This window comes from Pinus tabuliformis, chromosome Q (assembly GCF_031772625.1).
Source record: "Pinus tabuliformis cultivar Carrire ecotype Pingquan chromosome Q, CPIR1, whole genome shotgun sequence".
Classification (NCBI taxonomy): Eukaryota; Viridiplantae; Streptophyta; class Pinopsida; order Pinales; family Pinaceae; genus Pinus; species Pinus tabuliformis.
In genome coordinates this window covers 822,219,726-822,225,864 of record NC_142296.1, presented here as the reverse complement: position 1 = coordinate 822,225,864, position 6,139 = coordinate 822,219,726, and the positions used below count along the sequence as shown (strand labels likewise).

The window sequence follows — 6,139 nt, the reverse complement described above, 5'->3', positions numbered from 1 at the left end:
TGTGCTTTATGCAGTTTCAACATTCAGTCATCCTACTGACAGTTCGAACTATGTTTTTCAGAGTTTTCACAGCCAATATCCCAGCCTCCCGGTGAAAATTACGCAATCCTTCTAGTCAGTTACCGAGGTGTGTTGCATGTCAATACTCAAAGTTGTTTTGGTTTTCAACTAACATTGTGCTTTCCATGAGTGTTTCTCTATCTCTAGCTATCACAGGTGTTTGTCTATCTCTTAGTAGTACAGGTACAATGACTTCTAAGAGAACAGGGTCAAAGGACACCGTTGAGAGTGCAACTGGAGATACAGTTGAGCAAGCGTCTATGAGCTTGCCCATCTATGAAGACACTAATATGCTCATAGATAAGGAGATCAAGATGAATTGGCATGACATCAAGGACACTGTTTCAGGCACATTTGAGGAGAATTTGAAAGACTGTAGGGTCTATGTCAACATACACAAGTCTGGCTTGTATCGTATTGCATGCAGGTATCTCGCATTTCCATGCACAGACATGATCCACTAGATTGCCTCGCATATTGATCCAAAGACAATGGTGTTGAGCAGTGTCAGTTGAACAAAACTTGCTACCTTTAGGGAAAAGGACTTTCAGGAGATGTATCACTTGCTGCAGCTGGTGATCATGATGGACACACCCTTCACCATACCCAACAGTAGTGCAAACTCAAGAGACATCTTGAAGAGCTAGGTGAAAGAGCCATCCAAGTTCAGGAAAACACCCAACCAGGTTTACAAGACAAGGATACTACGGAAGGCATACCAGCACTTGGTCATCTTCTCATGCCACTTGTATGGCCAAGAGAGCATAGAAACCTTCCCGAAGAGTTGGGTGATTGTGTTGGATCAAATTGTGAATGAGGGAAGACCTTTCAACTGGTCTAACATGTTGGCTCTCAGGTTGAAGGAACAAGTGACAAAAGCATGACATCTGCCCAATGGTTAGCAAGTGAAGCTCTTCATATCTGTTTACACACTTGATGTGATATGTGCCTGTAAATAGTTCCCAGGCTTGGGTTGGGCATGGACACCTTTGGAAACCTTTGTGCACACTTATTGCAAGTTTTTCTTAGAATGTAGCTTTCGTGGAGTTATCATACAATTATTAGACCACTTCTTCACCCCGGTGTACATGATGATCTTTGAGCAGGATCCACCTTGCATGTCGCAGGCAACGATGGAGGCATTGATTGACATAGCATATTGGTATGCCTCACCCCTTGGAACCTTCATACAAATGTACAATGTGGAGAAGGATCCACATTTTTTACCAAAGTTTTCCATGGTTAACCTCGTCATGCAAGAAGTGTCATATCACATCTCGATAGGGTTGTCAATGGGACTGCATAGGAAGAAGAAGGCACCTTGGTCCACTCTTCCTTTGCGGATCGGGTTGTATGAGATCTGGAATCTCAAGCATTCTAAGGCCGATACTGAGGAATTCAAGAGATTCACCTTTGGCACTAGAAGTTTCAATCCGTATGACCCACATCACTTATTGAAGGACCATTGTGTGTGAGTGCATCATCCTTAGATCCATGGGGCATGTCATCGGCCTAAGGAAGACCCATGGAGATACTGCTATAACTTCTCCAGGCTCAATGAAATGGTCATCATATTTGTAGAATGGTTAACAAATCAGAAGGCAGCAACAACTCATAGGGCAACATCATCATTAGCAACAGAGGGCAGCAAACCTGCACTTAACAAAGGCAAGAGGAAAGTTGCAGACAACGTAGAGGCGAAGAAAATCTACAAGTTGAAAGAAGACCCACTTGTGTTGAAAGAAACTTTGGAGAATGAGGCTAAGAGGTGACATCACAATAGAAGGATCACGCAAAGGCAGAGGGAGAAATAGAAGTTGGAAGAATCAGAAAAGGAGTTGCAGAAGTTGAAGCAGCAACTACGCGAAGAACAAGAGTTGCGTAGAAGAGAGAAGCAAGTGCAATAGGAATAGGAACAATAGGAGGTACATGATGCACATATTGATGAAATTGTGCCCATAGAGGTTATTGAATCATCCAAACAACTGGCATAGAGCAGAAAAGGTGAGCAGTCGCAGGAGCATGACTTTGCTCAAGAGATTGAACAGATGCTAGAGCAAATGGACATGGATATGGTTCAGCCTGAGTTAGATCATGATATTTACCTCATGCCTCAAGACCAAGAGGTCACCCCACCGGATTCACCAGATCTAGAAGCAGAGAAAGTCCCAAGAGATCAAGGAGACACTGAAATCCTTAAAGACAATCTAGAGGTAGAGATTCACAACATATCTTTTGACGAGTCGCAACACAGAGTTGTACAGTCATGTAGAGTGCCCACTTTGGATGTCCATGTATGTCCTGCATAGTTTGAAGAATGAGTGGTCATGTCTGATGTGCGTAAGCATCTAGCTACATTCACCAATGCTACCAAAGCATATGTCGAAGCCACCAACTCGAGTGTTAGATTCTTGATAGCAGAGATGATCGCATGGCTAAGGAGATACAAGCGGCCAAGTAGGTTACAACATCCACCAGAGCAGAGTTGAGGAGAGAAATACTAGATGAACTATCGTCTCTCAAGACAGTCATGCAAAAGTTTTACTTTAGATTCATCACCTTGCATCAGTTAGTTAAAAAAAGATACACACTATCCTGAATCCTGCAGATATGTTAACAAAAGTTGTAACTAGGGAGAAACTGAGAATCTGCTCAGTTTCAATTGGTCTTCAAGTATGATGAAGAAGATGAGAAACGACCAGGTCCAAAGTGGAGTCATTTTCTAGCAAATGAAGCAGCGATGGAGTTGCTATAATCAGTCTCCAAGTGGGAGATTGTTGGGTGTGGAGCCTAATTATCTTCTGTATTCAAAGCTTTCAGCGAGATGTATACCCCAGGAAGACTGTACACCCCTCCACGTGGGGGAGACTTGTCCCCCTTTCAAGGGTCCGGGGACTATTAATTTCTAGTCAATCTGGGCCGTTCATTAGGCAGATGATCTAACAGTAGAAGTTATGTTTAATTTAGGGTTTCTTTGCCCTAGAAGGAAACCCCTCACTATATATGAGGGAATTGTATTGCGTCTATGCATATCTAGATTCTAAGTGAGGAAGAGAGAGGAGATTAAGAGCGAAGAGGGTGTTACAGTGGATCTATTGTAGGTTGTATCTCTTCAGTTTGCTGGATAATATAAAAGGAAGGACTGGTTGTTTCTCCGTGGACATAGCCAAAACTAGGTTAACCATGTATATCTGTGTCTCTCTTGTTTTATCCATTTTCTGTGTTTATATTTCTGCAATATTTTATGTGTTCCATTGCTTTGTAATATATAATTTTCTAACACAAGACAGTCATGCGGAAGTTTTACTTTAGATTCATCACCATGCATCAGTCAGTTGTCTGTCTCAATGGTTGGTAGCAACGTTGTGCTAGAAGAGCACACATCTTGTCAGAATTTCACGCTGTTGTCGATCACATGTAGCTATGGATAATGAGTTACAAGGGAGCCCCATTTCACTTGCCAAAGATGATGAAGCCTAAGGCGGTAGATTTGAAGGCACGCATCCGGAGTCATATCCTAAACTATGAGGAACTCCTTCAGCTAATCACCAGTTTGCAGGCTTCACATGCATGGGTGTTCAGGAGCATGGGTGTCATTGTGCGTACACGCATGATCCCATCCATTGGCACATTCACTGAGGCGAAGACAAAGAACCAAGTCCAACTGGATTTGGACATGTACTTTGATCAGTTGATGTGCATAACCACCAGGGCAAACACTAAGCACCAATATGTTGCTAGTCTGGCTACACTCGAGACTATGATGCACATGCTATCAGAAGAGTTAGACAGAGGTGCCAAAATAGTGTACCTTGATGCAACAAAGGAAAGAGTTCACTTTCAGAAGGTTGTCACCACAGAGAATGCGGACACCATAACAGACTACCAATCTTGGCATCAGTTCGCCACCGTCGATCATCACGAGGATGTCGACGAGTTAGTATTCCCATAGCTATCTGAGTGTTAGTGATGTCTTGCTTGGCTTACTCACGCATTTTTTTGTCTCACATGGGTACATGTGCAGATTGTAATGTAACATGTTGTAAAAGTGAAATACCAAGTGTTAATAGTATAATGTAACAGTCATGTAGTAGTTGAAGAGTCATGAGGGTAGGTGAAGAGTCACAAAGGGGAATGTCAAGGGTCATCCCACCCTTTACTATTTATAGAACCTCATAACTCATTGTACGGGATTTTGGGAGCCAAGATTCCTATATGTATAGCTTACAAAAAGATTGGAGTGTATTATAACGAGCCTTGGCTTCTCAACAATGTAGAGGTAGTACATCTCTTTAGAGGAGTAAGTAGTAGTGACTATAATGTAATGTTCCGCTATCGGGGCTAGTGGTTGTCATGGTTTTATGTATGATTGGATCTTTAACTCTTTTAATGTAACTTAGCCAACACGTTTCATGCATATGTTTTTATTGTAGTTCAACTATCCTGGTTACTCTAATGATGTATGTAGTTGTTATTTAGACATGTATGTATGGACTATTCTATATGTGTTTTTATGAATCTTATCATAATTTGTTGTTGATATAATACATCACTTTGGATCATCATCTATCCTTCTTTCCATATTGTGATCTCTTTATGCTCATATTTTCCCTTTCAAGTTGAATGCAATCACAGGTTTCTAAGGGGCACACTCATCCCCCGTTCTGTGGGTTAGACCCTTTCATGCACCTTCCTTGACTTGTTGCAAAGGTCACACCATTTTCTACCAACAAGGACATCTTACTTACCATTGCATGCAACCAAAGTCAAGGTGATATCGTACTACCCACTGCTGGGACTCCTACTCCATATGATCTAAGATCTAGTTGGGACTTCTTACTAGGGAGATCCCCTTACATGTTGGCGGGTCCATCATCGTCAACATAACCATTATATACTTTACAATTGAATACATCACAAGGCTAACATACTTGTTTATCTCAAAATTACATGTGTTTCTCTTGTGTCATTTATCGCATCCAAGGCAAATATTTAAGATAATGGTAACCAGCCATACTTTCCACTTCATGCTCCTACTGCAAAAGGTGTGAGGTCTAATTGGGAATTCATATCGAGGAAATCCCCTTACTATTGGTTACATCCAACACCGTCAACAATAGATAGAAGCGATCTTTGTACCATAGTGAATCATTTTTCGAAATAAATGTATCAGATACATTGGGATCTTGCTGCAACTTTTGAATGAGTGTCCACACCTCTTCATCATTATTCCATTCATCCCTTACTTCAGTTACCTAATTAGGTTAGATAAGAAAAATGGCACAAAACAATGCTTCCACATCCTCATCCCTTCTTGATAGTGCATTTGCAACAACATTTTTCATCCCTTTTTTGTAAATGATTTCAAATTCATAACCCAACATCTTTATGGCCAATTTTTATTTCTTTTTTAAAGATAATATTTATTCGAAGAAGTATTTAAGGCTATATTGATATTTTTTTACCTTAAAGTGTCTTCCCATTATGAAAGGGCACCATTTCTTCATATCATGTAGTATTTCCAACATTTCCTTCTCATAAATAGGTTTGTGTAAATTATTTCCCTTGACTATATGACTTTCAAAAGTAATGGGTCTTCTTTCTTGCATTAAAACAACACCAATTCCATTTCCCAAGGTATCACATTCCACAATAAAGGTTTTTGTGAAGTCTAGTGCAGATAAGACCAAAGCTTGGCATATTGCCTCTTTAATAAGTTCAAAGGGCTTAGTTTCTTCTTGAGTCAAAAAAATGCATCTTCATTTAGTAATGTTGTTAGCAGTGTTTTTGTTTTCCCACAATTCTTAACAAACTTGTGATAATACACTATAAACCTGAGAAATTCTCGAAGATTCTTCAAGGTTGTGGGGATTTTCCATTCCTTTATGGCTTTAATTTTGTTAGGGTCTACCTTAACACCCTCATGAGATACAATATGACCCAAATATTCCACTTGTTGTACACCAAAGAAACATTTGGAGGGTTTTGCATACAATTGTTCCTCCTGAAATAGTTTGAGCACCCTATCAACATGTTGAACATGATCTTTCCAAGACTTGTTTTAGATTAGTATATCATC

General features: G+C 40.4%; 1 pseudogene; it reads left to right on the top strand.

The window, feature by feature from the left end:
* The first annotated feature begins 248 nt into the window (after positions 1–248).
* LOC149222167 (24-methylenesterol C-methyltransferase 2 pseudogene) overlaps positions 249–6,139 on the top strand; it is a 66,955-nt pseudogene continuing 61,064 nt past the window's right edge.